This window comes from Cetorhinus maximus, chromosome 23, assembly GCF_964194155.1.
Source record: "Cetorhinus maximus chromosome 23, sCetMax3.hap1.1, whole genome shotgun sequence".
Classification (NCBI taxonomy): domain Eukaryota; kingdom Metazoa; phylum Chordata; class Chondrichthyes; order Lamniformes; family Cetorhinidae; genus Cetorhinus; species Cetorhinus maximus.
Window position 1 is genome coordinate 44506913 of NC_135901.1, and position 25101 is coordinate 44532013.

At 44.1% G+C, this 25101-nt stretch overlaps 1 non-coding gene and 1 pseudogene across 1 annotated transcript; one reads left to right on the forward strand and one right to left on the reverse strand.

Annotated features, from left to right (window-relative positions):
* Positions 1–25101, reverse strand: part of LOC144698015 (uncharacterized) — an 84563-nt pseudogene that overhangs the window by 11294 nt on the left and 48168 nt on the right.
* Positions 20790–20871, forward strand: trnas-aga (transfer RNA serine (anticodon AGA)). Its single transcript has one exon. It is a non-coding gene; the product is annotated as a tRNA-Ser (tRNA).

A 25101-nucleotide genomic window follows, 5' to 3' on the forward strand; every position in this document is an offset into this window, starting at 1 on the left:
GTTTCTGCTGATGTTAATAAATACCAGTCCAGTTATAGGGGTTCATATTATGGATCAAAGTCAAATGAATCAGCTTTATGCTCAACACAGTTTGTCGAATCTTTCTATTATCTCCAAAACAAGTTAGTTCCATTTGAAGGGCTCTCCCTCTCCCCTTTCTCCTCCACCCTCATCTCCAACAGCAAGCGTGAGGAGCTCATGGAGCTTCTTTGTCACTAAGATTGAGACAATCCGATCAGCTGGCTCTGCTGCTTCCCTCCCTTCCACTAACCCACCTGGAAAAACTGTCTCTAAAGTTCCCCCTTGTCTGAGCCCTGAACCCAAATCTTCCTTTAGTTTCTCTCCCATCCCCCCTGATGTCCTCTCAGCGCTCATCTTGTCCATGAGACCCACCTCCTGCTCCATCGACCCTATTCCCAATAAACTGCTGATCATCCAACTTCCCCAAGTTCACTGAGATTTTAAACAGTTCATTCTCCCAGGTACTGTCCCTCTCTCCTTCAAATCTGTCATTATCACCCCCCACCACCAAAAAACAAACCTTTGACCCCCACGGTCCTTGCAAACTACTGCCCCACCTCCAACCTCCCTCTCCTCTCCACAGTGTTTGAACACGCTGTCACCTCCCAAATACTGGGACTCTCAGTGTGAACAGGGTGGGATGTGTTTGGAGACAGGATGTCCCAGTTCTCCACCCTGGGATTCTCAGAGTGAACAGGGTGGGATGTGTTTGGAGACAGGATGTCCCAGTTCTCCACCCTGGGATTCTCAGTGTGAACAGGGTGGGATGTGTTTGGAGACAGGATGTCCCAGTTCTCCACCCTGGGATTCTCAGTGTGAACAGGGTGGGATGTGTTTGGAGACAGGATGTCCCAGTTCTCCACCCTGGGATTCTCAGTGTGAACAGGGTGGGATGTGTTTGGAGACAGGATGTCCCAGTTCTCCACCCTGGGATTCTCAGTGTGAACAGGGTGGGATGTGTTTGGAGACAGGATGTCCCAGTTCTCCACCCTGGGATTCTCAGTGTGAACAGGGTGGGATGTGTTTGGAGACAGGATGTCCCAGTTCTCCACCCTGGGATTCTCAGTGTGAACAGGGTGGGATGTGTTTGGAGATGGGATGTCCCAGTCCTGCTGCTGTACTCATTGTCTGGTGTATATTTTATTTTACTGTAACTTACAAAATGTTCATATTCGGCTGTGTTGAATTCAATCTGACATCTACCGGCCCCATTTACTAACCTGTGTGTTCACACTGAATCACTCTCAGTCCTCTTCACAATTCCCCACACTCCCTATTTTCCTTCACCTTTGGTGTAGTTGAATGGAATATATCAACCTGGTATCACTGTCCATTCTCGTGAATGGAAAGTGTAGTGGAGGCTCTTAACTTGATAGCTTCTGGAGATATTTGTATCTTTGTTTATGAACTGTTTTGTGGATGCATTTGATAGTCTGGTCACTACTGCAGACCATTGCAGTGGGGGTAAAGTAAAGATATTTTGACAAAGACCCAGTTTGACCTTCTGATAAGATCGCCTGAAAGACTAAGAACTGCTTGTATCAGATAAAGTGTGTGCCATGATGTTGGCGTACTGGTGTGAGTGTGCAGATTTGTCATGTGTGAAATCATTAACATGTGGAAATGCATGTTGAACCTGCAGTAAAGAATGGGTCCCAAACATGCTCAGCTATTCGACAACAGAACAACGTAAAGTTCTGTTGAAGAGTCATACGGACTCGAAACATTAACTGTATTCCTCTCCGCAGATGCTGTCAGACCTGCTGAATTTTTCCAGGTATTTTTGTTTTTGTTTTGGATTTCCAGCATCCGCAGTTTTTTGATTTTATATTAACGTAAAGTGATTACTGTGGGCAGCAGAGTGAGTCAACATTTCTAAATCATTAAGGTATTGACACATAGACTGTGGAGAAACTGACTTTAAAACAATCAAGATAGAACTAAACACACTGGCAATTGTCAGAAGGAGCAACATTAAAGCAAAGGGGATTTGGGTTGGGTTGGTTGGAGGCCAAGGAGAAATAATACTTAATAAGAATTATCCACAAGGTGGATGCAGGTGAAGGGAAAACTGGAGAATCTTTTAAGTCCATGCAGGATCTGTTGCTTTAATAATTTAGAATCAGGAGCACTGCTGCAAAAGGATAAGGAATATGATTGAAAGAGGTGATCTGTATGTGAGGAATGCCAATTCAAGTTGATGGCGATCAGATTATTCTGGTAACTTTATTGTGTTACCTACGATATATCAACAAGAAATGAGGAAAACAAGCTTGTAGCTTAGAAATAGCGAGATTAGTCAGAAATCAGTTGTGAAAACTCAGTCAGGATTTTTCCTCACTCAAGCTGGGGAGATCTGTAAGAAAATTGCTCTATAACGATGTCTAAAATCTTAAGATCTCGTTAATATTCAATATATTCCTTTTGAAGAAAATTCCGACATCAGTTTGCAGATTGAGAAACACAGGACAGGCCAAGCACACGTCTCCAGCACAGACATTCCTGAGAGAATCTCATGACCCACACGTAAACCAACCATCTGAGAACAGGTTAAAAACAAGCTCTCAAGAGGAAAACAATCACTTGGGACAGAAAAGAGATGTTTGATGTGATCCACACTGGGCAGCCTCCGTCAAACAGAAGGCGACTGGAGAAAAACTTCCCAACACTTCAGTTAAGAAGCAGAAGGGGCTGCTTCCCCAGCCATTGGCAACAGAGACCAACATTCTGCCTGTGTCACCCATTTGTTCATCCTCTGGGAGCGGTAAACTGCTCTTACCTTCCAGGAGTCATGCGCTCTTTCTATCTGTTTAGTTTCTGTATTATATTTCAACTTTCTACCTCAAGATCTGCTTAAGAATGACAACATCATAACCTCCCTTAGTGCATAATCTATGACTGCCAAACATTGGACAGTACAGAGAGAGATTTACTCTGTATCTAACTCCGTGCTGTACCTGCCCTGGGAGTGCTTTATAGGGACGGTGTAGCAGGAGCTTTACTCTGTATCTAACCCCGTGCTATACCTGTCCTGGGAGTGCTTTATAGGGACGGTGTAGAGGGAGATTTACTCTGTATCTAACCCTGTGCTGTACCTGTCCTGGGAGCGATTAATGGGGACAGTGTAGAGGGAGCTTTACTCTGTATCTAACCCCGTGCTCTACCAGTCCTGGGAGTGATTGATGGGGACAGTGTAGAGGGAGCTTTACTCTTATCTAACCCCGTGCTGTACCTGTCCTGGGAGTGTTTGAGGGGGACAGTGTTGAGGGAGCCTTACGCTTTTACTAACCCCACATTGTTTCTGCCCTCGGAGTGTTTGATGGGGACAGTGTAGATGGAGCTTTACTCTTTTACTAACCCCACATTGTTTCTGCCCTCGGAGTGTTTGATGGGGACAGTATAGATGGAGCTTTACTCTTTTACTAACCCCACATTGTTGCTGCCCTGGGGGTGTTTGATGCGGACAGTGTAGATTTTAGAGGGAGCTTTATCCTGTATCTAAACCATGCAAGATTTGACTGGAGAATGATTTAAGCAGACACTCGATGCTCAGGATGCCCCATTCTCCAGCACTGACTTGTTTCACCTCTTGGAGAATAATATTTAACCCAGAGATAAGAGAGGCCGGCAGTTTATCCCCCGCCCACAGCTCCAAGGTACAGTGAGTGACCTGAATATTGTTGTACTGTCTGCTCAATATTTCACCCCTGGGCCTGAGCCTTTCAGTAATGGTTTCACTTTGTTCTCCTCCAGTTACTGACTCACCGACTAGTGGAAATAGTTTTTCCTCATTTACCTGATGGGATTTTGAACCCCTCCCTCAGATCTCCAATGACCCTTTGTTCTCATGAAAAGTTCTCCAGTTTCTGGAATCTCTCCTGAGAATTAAAGCCTCTCTTCCCTGGATTCATCTCAGTGAATCTCCTCTGCACTCTCTCCATGGCCTCGACATCCTTCCTGGTGTAAAATCCCCATAACTTGACCTAATATTATATCTGCAGCCAAACCGATGATTTGTACAGGTTTACATGACCTTTGTCCTTTTGTACCCTACACCCTGAATTGTAAAAGCTAGGATCCCATGTGCTTCTTAAACACTTAATAACTCCCCCTCTCTCCCATTTTTAAAGGTCTGTGTCTCTGAATACCTTTTGAGTGTTTGAGATATTGACAAAAGATGGCTAAATATACATTGAGGGGAAATGTCTGATATAATGTGTATTATGCGATAGAGAAGTTCAGCCTGAGTTACAAACTCAAACAGGCTCTTCACTGCAGACAGGTCATCAGGGCAACACTGATAAGACATTCCATTGCCCAGAGTCGGCTCATTGGAAACTCGAATCAGATCAGGGAAAAGGACAGAGTTTCTCTGTTATTAACCACAATATAAACAGAAACCAGAGTGAGGAATGGAATAGATCAAATTATAATGTGTGATGTTTATACCTATAATTGTGAAACTATCAGAAATAACAGAATTAACAGTGGGCAGGGGAGTTTAGGGAGAATGAGAAAATTCCTGAAGAAAAGTAACTGCTGGGAACCAGGGAATGTCTCCTTGTAAATCACAGATTAGAGAAATTCCAGCTGTCTTTTCCTCACTTCCTGCCAAAACCCAGCAGAGAAGACAAAGAAGAGTCAGGGGCCAGAGCTGGATCACTACAGGGTATAAAAGTGAGGAGATACTGATGGAAGGGGGCAGCCAGGACTGGAGATACCATAACGTTAACCTCATGTAAGTGACTGTGGACATAAGGGACTTGCATGTTTACTCTGATTGATGGATCAAGAGAAGATACGATAGAGGACAGGGAATCTGATCAGTTTATATTTCTTATAAAGTTTTAAAGCAGACTCTCGAACTTTCTAATAAGGCAAGGTGTTTGGTCGAATCTTCCATCTCTTTACTGTTCTCTTACTCTGCACCATCTAAATCTTTCCCACTTTTTATCTTTAATAACTTATGAAATTCATCACCCCATGTTTTTGTTTAATTTCATCTGATATCTACCTGTCCCATTAGAATTATGGAATGCTGACATCACAGGAGGCCATTCAGCCCATGTGTCTTTGCCAGCTCTCTGCAAGAATAATTTACCCAGTGCCTTTTCCCCGTAATCCTGAAACCTTTCCCTCTTCAGATAATGATCCACCTCTGGTCTGAAAGTCCCGATTAGGTCAGTCTCTGTAACACTCTCAGACAGTGCATTCCAGATCCAAACCACTCACTGTGTAAAAAAACATTTCCTCATGTCACCATTGCTTCTTTTCCCAATTAAGTTGAACCTGTGCCCTTTTGTTCTCGATCCTTCCACAAATGGGAACAGTTTCTTCCTATTCACTCTGTTCAGACCCATCAACCTTCACTTCTCCAGGGACAACAGTCCCAACTTCTCCAATCTATCCATGTAAGTGCAGCTCCTCAAACCTGGAACTATTCTTGTGAATCTTATCTGGCGTCACATCCTTCCTAAAGTCTGGTGCCCAGAACTGGACACAATACTCCAGTTGATGCCAAAGTGTGTTTTTTTTAATGGGTTTAACATAATTTCCTTACTTTTGTATACCATGCCTCTATTTATAAAGCCCAGAATACAATATGTTTTCTGAGACAATTTCTCAACATGTCCTCACTGTATTTTGGTTCAGGACTCCACAATTTTAACACTACCCTGTAAATTGTGACAACATTCCTCCAATTAACAAATGGTGAACAGCAGGAATCTCTGTTGGACAGAGCAGTTTTTGGAGTGTGGAGGATTGTGGGAAATGTGACCACCATTAATCAGCAGCAAAGGGATGATGACACCATCACTGACTGGAAATTCCACAGAGACATTACCCCACTCAATGGATTTTTCTTCAAAGGTGCGATTTTTGAAACCTCTGACTCCAGTGTTTCTGATATTTTTCCAGCTGCAGTCCCTAGCAGGAGATTTCATCATTGAAAAGTGAAATTGTTTCCGAGGTGACCATTTCACAGGGTGAAACATAACGTCACCACACAAAGTGCAACGGTTCATGAAGGTCAAACATCATCTTCTCCACAGACAGCTGGGGATTGACAATATTTGCTGGTTTTCTTCGTGAAAGGGCAGGGAAATGGGACTGGCTCATTTGCGCTTACAGAGAGCCAGCACAGGCAGGATGGGTGAATGGCCTCCACCTGTATTATAAACAGTCAATGCATTGGAGTGAAGGAGTGGGATTGATCCACAGCCTGAGTTACATCTTTAAGGTCAGGAAGAGAGAGAATCTGGAGAGGAGAAAAGAATTAGTAGGAGACTGGACACTGAATCTGGAAAAAATTAGGAGAGGGGAAGGAGTGTGTGGGACAGGGATTTATAGATTTGGGAGAATGAAAGAGGAAACAATATTCCATAGGAACTAGAATTGTCTGTTCTGAATTTCTATCCTGTACTGACAGTGATGACTTTTGTAAACTGTGTTTACAGGGGATTAGAGGGAGAGGATTTTCAGATGGGAAACTCAAACCAAAAATCTCGACAAGATCTTTATAGAATCACTGAATTCATAAATGACCAGCCTTTGATTGTGGAAGGAGAAATGTTTGTCTGTTCTGCCTGTGGGGAGGTTTCACAATATAATTTGACTGGAAACTCACCAAGACACATACACCTGAGTCAGAACATTTGTCGGAGTCAAACCTGACATCACTTGTGCAAAAAGTCTGGTTTAGTCTCAGACAGTTGCCAAGGAGAGGAATGGAGTTGGTATCTAGGGAATGAAAACAATGGCTTCGGTCTTCCCAATGTTTACTTGGAGGAAATTTCTGTTCATCCACCATTGAATATCAGACAAACAGTCTGATAATTTAATAAAAGGGGAGAAGTGGAGACAGGTGGTGTTGAGGTAGAGCTGGGCACTGACAGTGTACACATGATAACTGACACTGTGTTTTCAGATGATGTCGTTGTGGGGAGCATGTTGATGAGAAATAAGAGGAGGCCAAGGCTGGATCCTTTGGGGACACCAGAGGTAACTGTGGGAGTGGGAAGGGAAGACATTCCAAGTGATTCATTGACGATGGTTAGATAGAGAAGAATGGAACCAGGAGAGAGCAGCACCACCCAGCTGGACAACAGTGGAGAGGTGTTGGAGCAGAATGGTGTGGTCAACCTTGTCAAAGGCTGCAGACACATCGAGAAGGGATAGTTTCCCTTTGTCCCAGTCACATTGGATGACATTAGTGGCAGGGGAGAAACCTGATTGGAGGGATTCAAACAGGGAGTTTTGGGAAAGATGGGCACAGATTTGGGAGGTGTGAACATGTTTGAGGAGTTTGGAGAGGAAAGGAAGGTTGGAGATGGGACAGCTATTTGCAAGGACAAGGCCAAAGGTTTGTTTACTGACGAGGGCTTGATGATGTCAGATTTGGAGGAGAGAGGGACAGTAACTGAAGAGAGAGAACCATTGACAATCTCAGCGAACATGGGGAAGTTGGGTGACCAGCAGTTTAATGGGAATAGGGTCAATGCAGCAGGAGGTGGGTCTCATGGACAAGATGAGCACTAAGGTGGCATGAGAGGAAATGGGAGCGAAACTAAAGAAAGGTGCGGGTTCAGGGTTCAGACAAGGGGGATCTTTAGAGACAGTTTGTTCCGGTGGGATAGTGGGAGGGGGGGAAGCAACAGAGGCAGCTGATCAGGTTGTCTCAATCTTAGTGACAAAGAAGCTCCATGAGCTCCTCACACTTGTTGTTGGAGGTGAGAATGGATGAGACAGTGGAGAGGGAGAGACCTACAGAAGGAACTAATTTGTATGTTTAACACAGAGCTGATTTATTTGACTTTATTTAGAATATTAACAGCTCTAACTGGGTTGGAGTTGATTAACATTAGTAGAAACAGACCCCAATCAACATGGTTCAGTCCAGGATGTGATTAACAGCAAAATCCATTCACTGTTGTCACTTGTGAATTCGCTGGTGTCTCAGCAGGTGGGGTAACTGAGTAAATCCCTTCTCGTACTCGGAGCAGGTGAACGGTCTCTCTCCAGTGTAAACTCGCTGGTGTGTCAACAGGTTGGGGTAACTGAGTGAATCCCTTCCCACACGCGGGGCAGGTGAACGGTCTCTCTCCGCTGTGAACTCGCTGGTGTACAGTGAGTTGAGATGACCACCTGAACCCAGTCTCGCAGTGAGAGCACCTGAACGGTCTCTCGTCACTGTGAACACGACGATGGGACATCAGTTCCCCGGAGCTTTTATAGCACTTCCCGCAGTCTGAGCATTTGAACGGTCTCTCCCCAGTGTGAAGTCGCTCATGTTTCAGCAAGTTGAATGGCTGAGTGAATCCCTTCCCACACATGGAGCAGGTGAATGGTTTCTCCCCAGTGTGAACTCGCTGGTGTGTCAGCAGGTCAGATGTCTGAGTGAATCCTTTCCCACACGTGGAGCAGGTGAATGGTCTCTCCCCAGTGTGACTGTGCCGATGAGTTTCCAGTTCAGACGGGTAATTGAATCCCTTACCACAGTCCCCGCATTTCCAAGGTTTCTCCCCATTCTCACTGCATTTATGTTTTGACAGGCCTGATGATTGGATGAAGCCTCGTCCACACACAGAACACGTGTACGGTTTCTCCCCACTGTGAACGGTGCTTTTTCCTTCCATGTTCAAAATCCAACAACATTCAGGTTACGATAAATTGGGCGACTCCGTCAGATCCTGATGTGATGTTTGGTTTCAGTTTCCCGACTGCAAATCCTCCCCTTCTAATATCCTGTGAAATTGATTTAAAACAGAAAAAATGGAGTGAGAGAGAACCCACAAAAACACAAAGACAGGTTGTGAAATTGAGCTGAATGAATCAGGTAATTTGTGGGGCCGGCACGAGGGAAAAGTGACCATGAAAACTGCTGGATTGTCATAAAAACCCAACTGGTTCACTAATGTCCTTCAGGGAAGGGAACCTGCCACCCAGTCTGGGCTTACACAAGACTCTGGTTTCAATAATAAAACAAGTGTTAGGGGCAGCAGGAGATCACATGGCCCTTCGAGCCTGCTCCGTCATTCAATACGATCGTGGCTGATCTTGGGCTTCATCTCCACTTTCCCCCCTACTCCCCATATTCCTCGACTCTCTGAGACACCAAAAATCTCCCCATCTCAGCCTGAAATATATTCAATGATGGAGCATCCACAACCCGCTGGACTGGAGAATTCTATGTGACAGAAGGAGAAAAGGAGAGAGAGAGAAAGTCAGAGAGAGGAGTGGGAGAGGCAGTGGGTGAGATGAGAGGGCTTTTCATAGACCTACAAATAAACCAGAACTTTGACAGAATCTCCCAAACCTTCAACCTCTACCCCTGAGAAGGACCAGGGTAGCAGGTGTATGTGAACACCATCACCTCCAAGTTCCCCTCCAAGTCACATACCGTCCTGACTTGTCTGACATCCAGTACTGGATGAACAGAAATTTCCTCCATTTAAATATTGGGAAGATTGAAGCCATTGTCTTCAGTCCCCACTACAAACTCCACTCCCTAGACACCGACAACATCCCTCTCCCCGACAACTGTCTGAGACTGAACCAGACTGTTCACAACCATGGTGAAATATTTCACCCCAAGATGAGCTTCCAACCACACATCCACATCATCACCAAGACCGCCTATTTCCACCTCAGTAACATCGCCTGACTCCACCCCTTATTTTCCAATTCCTGCATGGCTGCTCCCTATTGCTGGAATCTCCTCCAGCATCACAACCCTCGGAGATATCTGCGCTCCTCTAATTTGGCATACTGAGTGTTCCTGATTTCTATTGTTCTACATTCGTGCCCATTCTGTCACTTTCCAAGGCTCCAAGCTCTGGAATTCACTCCCTAAACCTCTCCCATTCTCTACCTCATTTTCCTCCTTTAATTTACTCTGTAAAACCCACTTCTTTGACAAACGCTTGATCACCTGCCCAAATATCTCCTCATGTGGCTCAGTGTCAAACCTTGTTTTGTAACATTTCTGTGAAATGCCTTGAAACATTGTCTTACATTAAAAGTGCTTTATAAATACAAATTGTTGTTGTTGATTTGGACATATATCAGTGTTCCTTCATCATCACTGGGTGAATAACCTGGAACTCCTTACCTAACAGCATTGTGGGAGCACCTTCACCACACGGACTGCAGCGTTCAAGAAGGTCAAACATCATCTTCTCCACAGGCAACTGGGGATTGGCAATATTTGCTGGTATCTGTGGAGAGGGAAACAGAGTAAACATTGCAGAGTTCACAGAATGATTTACAGGGAGTAAAAATGCTGCAGAATTTGATGATCAATATAAGCTCAGAAGTGGAAGAGAAATGGACTATAGCGCAGGAAAAACAATTCCTGGCTATGAAAGATACTGTGGGAAAATAAAGCTGGGAACCAGCAGCACATGGTCAGGGGATGGGCAGCAGTAGAAACCTCATTGAGACACGGTCAGCAGAAGTAACAATAAAATACTAAACATATGAGAGACAGAGGAAGGTGGACAATGGCAGAGAGGTGATCAGGGAGGGCAGAGGTGAAACAGAGCAAAGGATGGACATGAATTCAGATCCTCAGTAAAGGAGCCACACCAGTCCCAGAGACTCGGTTCCTCTCACAGAAAACAGAGCACAGCACTAAAAGCTCTAAATTGTAGATGGATGGTGAAAAATACTCACCTCTGAAAGAATATCACCATTTTCAAATTTAAACTCTCCTGCTGGAGCCTGCAGCTGAAAAGATAGAAGAACCGGAGTCAGAGAAAAATCTCCCAGTTGAGGAAATACCCGGGGAGCGGGATAATGTGACAGTGTAATTGCTGATGTGTGATGATGTCACCGTGTAATTGTCGATGTGTGATGATGTCACAGTGTAACTGTCGATGTGTGATGATGTCACACACACGGACACAGAACATCTGGGTCTGTGCAAACCAGTGATCACCACACATTATGAAGGATGTGAGGGTCCTTGAGAGGGGGTAGAGGAGATTTATCAGAATGGGTCGAGGGATGAGGGATTTTAATTGTAAGATCAAATTCAAGAAACTGGGGTTGTTCTCCTTGGGGTAAAGGAGCTTGAGGGAAGATTTGATAGAGGTGTACAGGATTATGAACGGTAGTTAAATTAAAGCTGTTCCCATTAGCTGATTATGAAAGGATTAAGGGACAGAGATTTAAGATTTTAGGTAAGATCCACAATGTGAGGAAGAGATTTTTTACCCAGTAACTGAAAATGACCTCAATGCTTACATTCAAAGGCTGGTGCTATTCAGGTCCTGGTGAATCAAGAAACTTTCAGATTTTGACGGGATGTTTGGTTTCACTTTCTCATCTCCCTCAAGTATCCCTTGAGTTCCTCCTCTTCTAACATCCTGTAAATGGAATTCAAAAAATCCATCACGGTCAATCCAGGATTGAAATTCAGAAAGAACAAACGTTTCTCTTGGTTTAAGTTTGCTGTGTGTAAATCCTCCCCTTCAAATCCCCTGTGAAAGGAGTTTCCAAAATCCATCCCTGTCAGTCCGGGATAGAAATGCACAATTTTCTCTCCTCCTGCTACCTGGTCCAGGATGACCGCGCATGCGCACAGCTGCACATTGCCCCTATAAAGATGGCGGCCGTTACCCCGGGCCTGACGAAGGGGGAAATCCAGACTTTTTCGGCCCGTTATCTGCAAACACAAGACCGGTACCTTGTTATTTGGGGTCTGCGGCCTGCGTTGTGTCTTTATGAAGCCTTCCTGCCCACTCCGCTGGCTCCATTCCTCCTCACACACCCACTAACTCTGTTAGTTTGCTCCACTCGACAATCTCTCAACCGCTCCGAGCAGCTTCAGTCACAGACCAGCATTGCGCATGCTCATGGATCCGACCGCAATGCGAATGTCCCACCACTCAGAACTGCGCATGCGTATAGCGCTACTGTTGTGAAGATTGGGCATTTTCTACCCCGCAGCGAATGCTGGGTGGCCGCTCCTCCATTGAAAGATCACGTTGTCGAACTGAAACCTCTGTCCTGTAATCAGAATACGATGAGTGCCATAGGGGAAAGACATAAAATTGTTTAATCAATGATACAGCGGCCAAATTGCTCCAGGGTCCACCGCAATTCTCGCCTGGATGCAGAACAAACCCCAACAGTTAGGTCTGAACTCAGTGTAGTCTCAGCAGAATGGGTGAGCTAGTAACATTTCCCCCGATACATGGAACATTTTAACCGTGTCTTGCCAACATCTCTGCTCTGATTGTGGATCAAATTTTTTGAACTTTTAAAGTTGGAGTGTTAACATGTGGGCAAACTGAATAAAGCCCTTTGCACATGTGAAGTATCTGAATGGTCTCCCACCAGCAAGACTGTGTTGCTGTGTCAGTAAATGGAATGAGAGTGAATCCCTTTCCAATTTTAACTGTGAACAATCTGTTTACAGTGTGAGTTTACCTGCATATTTTCTGCTCAGACATGGATCTCGAAATCGACTGGTAATGGGTTCCTTATTCTTAGCACTACATAAGAAAAAGGAGGAGGAGTAGGCCATTCGGCCCCTCAAGCCTACTCCACCATTTAATAAGATCATGGCTGACCTGATAGTAACCTGAAATCTGTATCCCACCTATCACTGATAACCTATCACCCCCTTGCTTCCCAAGGATATATCGACATCTGCCTTAAAAATATTCAAAGACTTTGCTTCCACAGCCTTTTAAGGAACAGAGTTCCAAAGTTTCACGACCCTCTGAGGGAAAAAAAATCGCCTCATCTCCATTTGAAATGGGTGACCCCTTGTTTTTAAACAGCGATTCCGAGTTCTAGATTATCTCACAAGAGGTAACATCCTCTCGAAATCCGCCCTGTCAAGTACCCCGAGGATCTTATATGTTTCACTGATCAGGTAAAGTAAAGCAAAAATACTGCAGATGCTGGTTATCTGAAATAAAAACAGAAAATGCTGGAATTCTCAGCAGATCTGGTAGTGACTGTGGAGAGAGAGACATGTTTTCATTTCAGGTCTGTAACCTTTCATCATAACTGCACTGCATCTGAAATGTTAATATTGCCTCTCAATCCAAAGATGCTGCCAGATGTAGTAAGGGAACTCAAGAAGGAAATGAAAATCTCCTCTGAGGAATGGAATCCAGAATCGACTGACCAGAGATAGTCAAGGCACCTTTCCCTTCTTTAAGACGCTGGAACAGTGACTCTAATGTTATCAGTGAAATTAACTGATTTGAGACATTGAAAGGATTCTCGTTACTGCACATCAGGAATTCAAACCTAATATCGGCTTCGGGACAATCAGAATACTTGGTATCAGACAAGACAATGAAAGGCTCGAAGGGAGATGGCACTGGTTGTAGGAGAGCTGGTTGCCGGTGACATGGATGTGTCTGCAGTGGGTGGGATCAGACTGTTTCCATGTATCTGGAATGAATGTCCCACCCTTTATTTTGGAAGAGTAAAACTGACAGAGCGTGATAGCTATCTGGGTAGCGGCAATCTGAACATTAGACTCACTGACACCCTGGTTTGGAAACCTTGTCAGGTTTGTGTTTAATGTCTGTGGCACAATTGGTCAGCGTGTTTGCCTGTTAACTGAAAAGTTGGTCATTCAAGACCACCCAGGGGGTGAAGGTTTTTACTGTTTTTCCCCCTCAGCACCAATCATTGCCACACAGTTCCAGGTTGTCATTGGGTACCTGGGCTGCAAGATATCCCCAAACGGTGGCAGGTCTTTTGTTGTCCAGTGAGCTCCCACAAAAACAGCTTCTTTTTAAAATTACGTTTTCTGTCAAATACAATAAGAAAAGATTTGGACCCACTCTGTACCTTCATCTAACCCATCAGAAATTCATGAAATTACTGGAATCAAACGAACCCATAAATTATTCTCTCTTCCTCAGCTCCACCGTGAGTGAGACAGGGAAAAGCAGCAATATTCCGGCCCTGCACTCTCCAATCACCCGCTGCCAGCAGAAAGCAGCGACTGCAGCTTCAGTCAGCGGGTTACTGCCCATCCCTGGGACGCGAGATACTCCAATCCAGGCCAAACCTCCCAATACACCGAGCACAAGCTCAGGAAAACACAGGTAGAGTATATCCTGGTCACTAAACCTCTGAGCAACATTTACAGAATACCAGAGTGAGTGAGTCACAAATAAAAGTCACCAAACTTTCTAAACTTTTCACTGTAAAATTCCTTCATTTTATTGAAAAGCTGACTGTTGTGATTCTAAAAATCCATGGGATTTGTGTTACCGAGTGACTTGTTTTCCATTGTTTGTCCATCAGGTTTGGATTTCAATTTGTGTTGGATGTTGATGCGAATCTGATTTCAAAATGAGGACCCAAAGCAGGTAAATATTAAATCCAGGAGAAAATCCCGAGGAAAATCGATCACAGTGTTTGGAAGGAGGTGCAGCTAAGAAGTGGAAGATGTGAATGATGTTATTGATGATTGAGAGGAATGCATTGCAACTTTGCGGCATTTGTCGGCCGATTCTGTTCCACACTTTAAAATTCCGGTCAAGCTGAGGTATCAAGTAGAAAGCAGCAGGTTTAACCATGTATATTGGGATACAAAACAGTTTTTCATGTTCCTAGCTAGCTTAGTCGGCAAAGCATGAGAATGTTAATCTCTGGGTCATGGGTTCGAGACCCACGCTGGTGCTGTAATACTTTAAAAATCTGAATAAAAGTCGTACTGTCTGGGAACATTGACCCTTGCTCCAGCTGCTGAGTTTTTCTAGCATATGCTGCTTTTGTTTCAGATTTCCATCATTCACAGTAATTTGCTTTTCTCTTTTTAATTTGAAATCTTGCTGCTTAAATAAAACACCAACTGATCACTGCGGCTCCTGTGAAACTTACATGGCAGACATTCATCACTGAAAGCAACTGACAAACGTCAAATTCAAAACACTTTCATGTCGCATCCCTTTCTGCTTCTGTCTCGCCCCCAGCTCCCTCTGCCCTTCCAGCTCCCAGGTCAATTAGCTGCTTCATGTAGACACAGTCAATTCGTAGGAATGGGTAAAACTCGTGGGTAAAGAGACACCTGGAAATCATCTTCCTGATTCTCCCAGATACTGATTACAGGAATGTGCACAGTGCCGATTATCCACAGTCACTCTCCTCCCAGTTGTTCAGCTTTTTAATTGATTTTCACATTGGGTTTCAACGTGAACAAAGCAAAGCTGTGATAAGCTTACATTGTTCAGCAGATACATGACAGGCTGATGGTAACAGTGGTCTTTGGACGTGGTGAGCTCCAGTTAAGGATTGGCACCATTAATGTGTCGCTCAATTAGTCTCATGACAAATCTCATGCTGGAAATGACGAGATAACTCGCTGAATTTGTTCCTTGTTTAGGTTTCAAAAGAGCCGAATACAACATAAGAAAGTACATCTCGCTCGAGTGGGTTATAAAATGGCAGAATGACCCGTGCTGTTGCTATAAAATTATAGAAAGTTACAGCACAGAAAGAGGCCATTCGGCCGGGCGTGCTGGTTTCAAATAGCAGTAGTGATTGTTTGATCCATCAGGAGTGATATTTGTGCCGGTGCAGACAGTAGGCAGCAAAATTCGTACTTCTCCCACCCATATTTTGCCTCACACCAACATTTCCATAGTCAGTGCTTTGCAACTTTTCCTCTTCCTTCATCCCCTCACTCCACTTGAACCAAGTGTGATGTTTTCCAGCTCTGAGGCGAAACTAGAACTCTCACTTCTCTGATTCTGGTGGAGCTTTTAAACGTTTCCAATCAATGAAAAATCAACGCTCATTCCAACAAATTCAACAACTCGACATTCCCTGACCGGGAATCGAACCCCGGTCACGGTGGTGAAAGCGCCGGATCCTAACCACTAGACCACCAGGGAATCTGCACCAGCAGTTTTTAATCTGGCTTATCTGCGCTCCTTTTGCCTATTGTTTTTCAGTTCAAATCTCCTTCACCACAAAACTGCCTGTTTAGGTTCAAGATAAACGACTTCTTCAGCCAATGAAAACAACGGTTTCTGTGATCTGGAAGATGAAATTGACAGTGAGATGAAATAGTCCCACAAGCTGTTCATGTATAACTTTCAATTTCAAAAACCCTCCACCCTATTCACTGTTGGTCCAATGGAAGCGCCGATTCCCAGTCACTGGACATCAGGGAAACTAACAACAAGGCCTGACATTTGGATTATGAAGGCAACTTATGACATTTTCTTTTTCATTCCCGATCTCTATCACTAGAGACAACTTTCTCTGACCAATTGGTCTGTTTGGGTTGAACACAAGTGACTTCTACCCCAATCAGAAGAACCATTGTTTATGGCTGGAACATGAAATCGGTACTTTCCTCCTTTAAGACAGTTCTTAAAGCTTCCCCCTTTGACTGAGCTTTTAGACATCTGACCGAATATGTGTCTCGGTGTCACACTTTGATATATAATGCTCCTGGGGAACGTCTTATGAGTTTCATTAGGTTAAAGGCGCTTTATAAATATAAGCTGTTGTTATAGGATATATATATAGAAAGGTTCAGTCTTTTATCTTTTTACTTTTAAAATCTTGCTGCTTGAAATAAAAAAAAACATCAACTAATCACTGCGGCTCCTGTGAAACTTACAAGACTGTCATTCATCACTGAAAGCAACTGACACACATCAAATTCAAAACACTTTCATGTCGCATCTCATTCTGCTTCTGTCCCTGTCTCGCCTCCAGCTCCCTCGACCCGTCCAGCCCCCAGGTTAATTAGCTGCTTGATGCAGACACAGTCAATTGTGGGAATGGGTAAAACTCGTGGGTAAAGAGACACCTGGATCTCATCTTCCTGATTCTCCCAGATACTGATTACAGGAATGTGCACAGTGCCGATTATCCACAGTCACTCTCCTCCCAGTTCAGCTTTTTGATTGATTTTCACACTGGGTTTCAATGTTAAGAAAGCAGAGCTGTGATCAGCTTATATTGTTCAGCAGATGCACTGCATGAAGGTACATAACAGGCTGATGGTAACAGTGCTTTTTGGATGTGGTGAGCTCCAGTGAAGGATTGGCACCATTAATGTGTCGCTCAATTAGTCTCGTGACAAATCTCGTGCTGGAACTGACAAGAAAACTCGCAGAATTTGCTCCGTGTTTAGGTTTCAAAAGAGCCGAATAGAAGGTAAGAAAGTACATCTCGCTCGAGTGGGTCATAAAATGGCAGAACGACCCGTGCTATTGCTATAAAATTATAGAAAGTTACAGCACAGAAAGAGGCCATTCGGCCGGGCGTGCTGCTTTCAAAGAGCAGTAGTGATTGTTTGATCCATCAAGAGTGATATTTGTGCCGGTGCAAACAGTAGGCAGCAAAATTCGTACTTCTCCCACCCATACTTTGCCTCACACCAACATTTCTATAGTCAGTACTTTGCAACTTTTCCTCTTCCTTCATTCCCTCACTCCACTTGAACCAAGTGTGATGTTTTCCAGCTCTGAGGCGAAACTTAAACTCTCACTTCTCTGATTTTGATGGAGCTTTTAAACGTTTCCAATCAATGAATAACCAACACTCGTTCCAACAAATTGACATTCCCTGACCGGGAATCAAATGCGGGCCGCAGCGCTGAGAGCGCCGCATCCTAACCATGAGATCACCAGGGAAGCTGCACCAATAATTTTCGATTTGGCTTATCTACGCTGCTTTTGCCTATTGTTTTTCAGTTCAGATCTCTTTCACCACAAAACTGCCTGTTTAGGTTCAAGAAAAACGACTTCTTCAGCCAATGAAAACAACGGTTTCTGTGATCTGGAACATGAAATTGACAGTGAGGTGAAATAGCCCCACAAGCTGCTCATGTGTAACTTTCAATTTCCAAAACCCTCCACCCTATTCGCTGTTGGTCCAATGGAAGCGCCGATTCCCAGTCACTGGACATCAGGGAAACTACCAACAAGGCTTGACATTTGCATTATGGAGGCAACTTATGAGATTTTCTTTTTCATTCCCGATCTCTTTCACCAGAGACAACTTTCTCCGACCAATTGGTCTGTTTGGGTTGAACACAAGTGACTTCTTCACCAATGAGAAGAACCATTGCTGATGGCTGGAATATGAAATCGGTACTTTCCTCCTTTGACCGAGCTTTTAGACATCTGACCGAATATGTGGCTCGGTGTCGCACTTTGTTATATAATGATCCTGGGGAACGCCTTGTGACGTTTCATTAGGTTAAAGGCGCTTTTCAATATAAGCTGTAGAAAGGATCAGTCTCCAGTTTTATCTTTCACGCTGATGCTTTCCTCTGTGACATTTTAACATGCATTCCGCACAACTAATGTGAATAAAGTTTGCGACGTTAAAAACTTTTTCACCCCCTCAGGGAACTGAGCCACAGTGACAATCACAGAGAAACCAACACAGAGAGAAAAACACCGAGAGTGACAGAGGCCTAAGGAGAGACACACACCCAGAAAGCAAGGATGTCACCGACTTGGCTCAGTGTTTGTTCCATTTCCGAAAGCAAATTTCCTGAATGTTGACAAATGAATGGAAATCAGAAAGTACCGACATATTTGGATGGGTTTCCTTCTAATTAGCTGATAATTAATTTTTTTAAAATCTAAAATGGTGAAAACTTTAGTCAGCAGGATTCCAACCCTTGTGTTCATATTTACAACAAACGTTAATTATCGAACTTTCGCTCACACTGAAATAAACAAGCTTGGATAATGTTCTTGCCAGGTTTCAAACCGCAGCTCCATCATATGGGAAGTGAATATGACCCCACTCGCCTCTATAAACCCTGCGCTGTAAAGATCCCAATGGAGCTGTCTGGAATGTTAAGCGGTGACGTCATGCAGCAGCACTTTGGGTCTTTGTTTTGAAGAAATGGAATTCGGCTGTTCTCATTAGGAATGCTGGAGACAGACTGATCAACAATGTCATCATCAAATGGCACAGCTCAGTAAGAGGCCCTTACACCCATCGTGTCTATGTAAGTTTTGTACAAAGAGCTTTATAATTAACGACAATTTCCTTCTCTTTCTCCTTAACCCTGTTTCTTTTTCACTTTCAAGCCATTGTTCAATTCCCATTTGGAAACTCGGAGTTAAGAAAGCCAATACTGAAAGCTTCAGCTGGTTCCTCACCTGAGCAAATACGTCAGACTTACTCCAGGCCCTGACGTTTGCAGAGCTTTACTTTGGCCAGAAGAACAAGGCAATATAATTTGCAGGCTAACATGAATGATTTTTAAAATTCATTCATGGGATGTGGGCTTATCTGTCTGGGCCAACATTTATTGCCCATCCGAAATTGCCCTTGGGAAGGTGATCTGCCTTCTTGAACTGCTGCAGTCCATGTGGTGTAGGTACACCCACAGTGCTGTTAGGAAGAAAGTTCCAGGATTTTGACCCAGTGACAGTGAAGGAACGGCGATATATTTCCTGGTCAGGATGGTCAGTGACTTGGAGGGGAACTTCCAGGTGCTGGTGTTCCTATCTATCTGCTGCCCTTGTCCTTCTAGCTGGGAATGGTCGTGGGTTTGGACGCTGTTGTCTAAGGAGCCTTGGTGAATTCCTGCAGTGCACCTTGTAGATGGTACACACTGCTTCTACTGCGCGTCGGTGGTGAAGAGAGTGAATGTGGATGTAGCGCCAGTCAAGCAGACTGTTTTGCCCTGGATGGTGTCCATTTTCTTCAGTGTTGCGGGAGCTGCACTCACCCAGGCAAGTAGGGAGCATTCCATCACACTTCAAACTTGTGCCTTGTAGATGGTGGACAGGATTTGGGGAGTCAGGAGGAGACTTACTCGTTGCACGACTCCTAGCCTCTGACCTGCTCTTGGAGCCACAGTGTTTGTACGGCTAGTCCAGTTCAGTTCCTGGTCAATGTTAACCCCAAGGGTGTTGATAGTGAGGGACTTGTGATGGTAATGCCATTGAACATCAAGGGGCGATTGTTAGATTCTCTCGTGTTGGAGATGGTCATTACCTGACAATTGTGTGGTGTGAATGTTACTTGCTACTTGTCAGCCCAAGCCTGGATATTATCCAGGCCTTGCTGCATTTGGACATGAACTGCTTCAGTATCTGAAGAGTCGGGTATGGCGCTGAACATTGTGCAATCATCAGCGAACATCCCCACTTCTGATCTTATGATGGAAGGAAGGTCATTGGTGAAGCAGCTGAAGATGGTTGGGCCTAGAACACTACCCTGAGGAACTCCTGCAGTGATGTCCAGGAGCTAAGATGGCTGACCTCCAACAACCACAACCATCTCCCTTTGTGCCAGGTATGACTCCAACAAGCGGGGAGTTTTCCTCTGATTCCCATTGACTCCAGTTTTGCTAGGGCTCATTGATGCCACACTCGATCAAATGCTGCCTTGATGTCAAAGGCAGTCACTCTCATCACATCTTTGGAGTTCAGCTCTTTTGTCTATGTTTGAACCAAGGCTGTATTGAGGTCAGGAGCTGAGTGGCCCTTGCGGAACCCAAAATGGACATCAGTGAGCAGGTTGTTGCTAAGTCAGTGCCGCTTGATAGCACTGTTGATGACCCCTTCCATTACTTTACTGATGATGGTGAGTGGACTGATGGGGCGGTAATTGGCCAGGTTAGATCATTCTCACTCTTTCATTCCCAATTTGGTGGGAAGAATGAGGAGAGAGGATAAATTACAGGGTTCCGGGGAAAAGGCCAGGTAATGGCCTTGACAAGACGGGCAGAAAGACTGCTTTCTCTGCTGTAACTTTTATGATTTCATACAACTAATAGTGGAATAGGAGCAATTTCTGTAGTCGTGGCCGAGTGGTTAAGGCGATGGATTAGAAATCCATTGGGGTTACCCCGCGCAGGTTCGAATCCTGCTGACTACGTTTCCAGTTATTTCTGATTTTAACCACGCGCAGACGGAACTAATTGTCCTTTGAATCGAGGAAAAGTGATCCAAACATATCCGTGATCTCTTATGTCCATTGATTGTCAGCCTTCTGCAAATCTCCAGCCGGAAATGGAAAAAAAAATGAGCCAATTTGGTGACATGATTTCATCCTGGCATTTGTCTCTCTTTAGGCCTCTGTCAGTCTCGGTGTATACCGCTGTTTGTTTTCCTTTGTGTGGGTCAATGTGGTTCAGTTCCCTGAGGAGGTGAACACATTTTTACGAATGCAAACTGTATTCACATTAGTTGTGCAACTTCACGTTACAATGTTACAGTGAAAAATATCAGGATGAAAGAGACAACAGGAGTCTGTCTCTTTCTATGTATGGACTAGAAGAACAACTTATATTTATAAAGCTCCTTTTACCTAATGAAACGTCATAAGGCGTTCCCCAGGAGCATTGTATAACAAAGTACGACGCTGAGCCTCATATTCGGTCAGATGACTAAAAGCTCCGTCAAAGGGGGAGGCTTTAAGAACTGTCTTAAAGGAGGAAAGTATCGATTTCATGTTCCAGCAAACAGCAATGGTTTTTCTCATTGGCTGAAAATGTCATTTGTGTTCAAACGACACAGACCATTTGGTCAAAGAAACTTGTCCCTGGTAAAAGGGATCTGGGAAGGGAAAATGCCATAAGCAGCCTGCATGTGTCAAACTGCTAGGTTAGTGGTTAGAATGCGGTAATTTTATCAGTACAGCCTGCGTTCGATTCCTGGTTAGGGAGTTGAAACTTATTCCTCCTGGGCGAGCTGTTCAAATCAATGTGATTGATTTGCTGGTTGAAAATAACACTGTAAAGCTCTGCTAGAAATGATGGAGTGAGAGTGTAAGCTTCACATCAGAGCTGGAAATGTCACAAGGGCAAAACTCGGGAACAAACCCAGAGTCGGAGTGAGGGAGTGAAAATAAAAGAGAAGGGCTGTGGTGGGTTCCAAAGCACTGACAAAAGAGCTGGTGGTGCGAGGCAGAATATTATTCCTGTATTACCCATGTCACATGCAGCTCTAATTTCCTGATTCATCCCATGCCCAACATTACCACTACAGTTTGGTGGTCTATAAAGAACTCCCACCAATGTTTGCTGCCTCTTGTTGTTTCTTAGCTCCACCCAAACTAATTCCACATCTTGATCCTTCAATCTAAGATCCTCTGTCACTAATGTACCGATCTCGTTCCTTATTAACAGCGCGACCCGGCCTCTTTTTCCTTTTTGTCCATTCTTCCTAAAAGTATTCAGATCAACCAATCACACTGTTCTTTGGAAGCAGCACACAGGGCCGAATGGCTTCTTTTCTTTGCTGTAACTTTCTGTCATTTTATTTTTCCTAATACCACGGTTAAGATGAACTTTCTTACCTTCCATGTGATGCTTTGAATTCAAGACATTCAGCAAATTCAGCGAGTTTTCTTTTCATTTATGGCAGGGAATTTGGAACCGGACTCGTTGAGCGGCAACTAAATGTTCTCAATCGTCAGATGCAGCTCACCGAGTTCAAACAGGCACTGTCAGCATCAGCCTGTTACATACATTCTTGCTGTACATCTTCTGAGCTACAAGCTGATCACAGCTCCACTTTCTGCACATTGAAAGACAGTGTGAAAATAAGCACAATTTCAAATCTTAACAAGGTGCATATTTGTGATTTTCTGTGTGTGTCAATGTGGTTCAGTTTCCCATTTTTACCACCCAAACATTGGCCATGTTAGTTCTGTGGCTTCATATCAGCAAAAAAAAATGTTAAGGTGGTACAGGGAAAAAAAGAGCAGTTTTAAAACATTTCGCTCTTTTTCTTTGAGTGGAGACTGTTCAGCAACTAAATGTCCGGATGTTACAAACTGGATGATGATTGAAGATTTCACATGATCTTATTAAGTAGCTGAGAACGCTCGAGGGACCGAATGGCCAATTCCTGATCATAATTTTTTATATTCTAATTCAGTGTCAATGTTGGTGAAGACAATGTTTGTGTCTAATCTGAATGTGGTAGTGAGGCCGAGCGGGATCAGCCGCTGGTTCAGGTTTCAATCTCTCTGGTGATCTGGGCTTCACTCCCACTGCTGCCAAACTTTCTGGTGTTTGGTTATTTGAGGCGCTTCCCAAAAATTCTCCATGCGGTGAAGGAGCAGCTGATCTGTGCAGTGTTGTATTTCAGTTGGAAGAATGAGGAGAGGCAGTGTAAATCCCAGGGTGACTGGGAAAAGGTGGGGCAATAGCACGGTCTTGATGACCTTCTTTCACTGGAACTCCCTGTATTCATTCTATTATTTTAAACAAACAACATGCAACCTTTACACAATTGTCCTGGTCGAGTGCTTAAGGCATTTTTCCACATCGTTTGAATCCTGCCAACTCCCTTTCTTCTCATTCCTGATTGACACAAACTGTCTGCAGAATATATTATCCGTCAAATGAAAAAGAAAACCACCCAAAGACCCCCGTGTTTCTTACTTTTGTTCATCTGAAAACATTCACTACATTTGATCCCTGAAATGGATCAATAATTGACCAAGTTGGTGACATCCTTGCTTTCTGTGCGTTTGTCTCCCCTTAGGCCTCTGTCACTCTCGGTGTATGTGTCTGTGTGTGTTCCTCTGTGTGTGTCAATGTGGTTCAGTTCCCCAAGGGGATGGACACATATTCACTTCATAAACTTGATTCACATTAATTGTGCAGCTTCATATTAAAATGTCAAAGAGAAAAATATCAGGATGAAAGAGAGAGTTTGCAATGTTTGGAAGGAGGTGCAGCTAAGAAGTGGAAGATGTTATTGCTGATTGAGAGGAATACATTGCAACCTTGGGGCTTTTGTAACTCTTTCGAGTTATCAACAGATCGCATGTAACTCTTTCGAGTACAGTCACAGTTCTTTGTTTCCGGGAGTGGGACATGAACCCACAACCTTCTGATTCAAAGGCGAAGGCCGATTACCTTCCACACTTTGAAATTCAGAACAAGCTGAGGCTCCAGGGAGGAAGGAATATTGATCTCCCTGAATTTTTGTATAGGGAACAGTGAGTGTGCATTCCCGGCTAGTTTACCTGGTAAAGCGTGAGACTCTTAATCTCAGCATCGTGGGCTCGAGCCCCACGCTGGGTGCCGTGGTGTTTTTTAAAGCTTTGATGGGTGACCCCCAACTCCCCATCCCTCCAGCAGTGTCACCGCTCAAACTGAGTCTTTCTCCATCCCGCTTTGTTAATATCACAGCCGCTGGCTTCTGAGTGAAAACAGCCTCGGCTTCACTGGAAGCCGGAGAGTTTCGTGCTTCGGAATTAATACTTTCACCGCCGCAGCCCAGGTTCAACTCCTGATCAGGAGCTAACTTTTTCCTTACCGCTGTGTGAACTGTCACAACTCACAGGAATTCCTCGTGTAAACTGTTAAAGCGAACCTGGAATTTAATGTAGGGAAGTGTGAAGTGATTCGTGTTGGTCGGAAGAATGAGGAGAGGCAACATCACATAAAGTGTACCATTCTGAAGGGGCTTCTGTGTTACAGAGCGAGTAGTTAGGATCTGGAATGCACGGCCTGAGAGTGTGAGGGAGACAGATTCAATCGCGGATTTCAAAAGAGAATTGGACAGAAAATGTAGGTCTCCGGGGAAAAGGACCACAACATTCTAACATGAAGTTGCACGAATAATGTGAATGAAGTTTGTGATGGTAAAAAAGTGTTCATCCCCTCAGGGAACTGAGCCACATTGACACACACAGAGAAACACACACAGACACATACACCGAGACTGACAGAGGCCTCAGGATCCACAAACACCCAGAAAGTTAGGATGTCACCAGCTTGTCCAATTATTGTTCCATTTCAGACTGCAGATTTGGTGAATGCTTGCAGATGAACGGAAATGAAGAAACGCGAAACAGAAGCAGGAGAAACACACGGGAGTGTTTGGAAAGTTGTTATTCCATTTCACCAACAATTAATTTAATTCTAGATTCACCTAAAGTAAGGAGCAGCAGACAGCGAGGATTGAAATCTACACGGGGAAAGCCCAATAGATTTCAAATCTATTGTCTTAACCACTCATCCGCAATTACAGATCTCACATCAATTTCAATCTTGTTCATATGAAATCACAGGTTATAACAGAGAAAGAGGGAGTTCGGCCCCACATATCCCTAGTCACCCTGCAATTCATACTGCGTCTCCTTGTT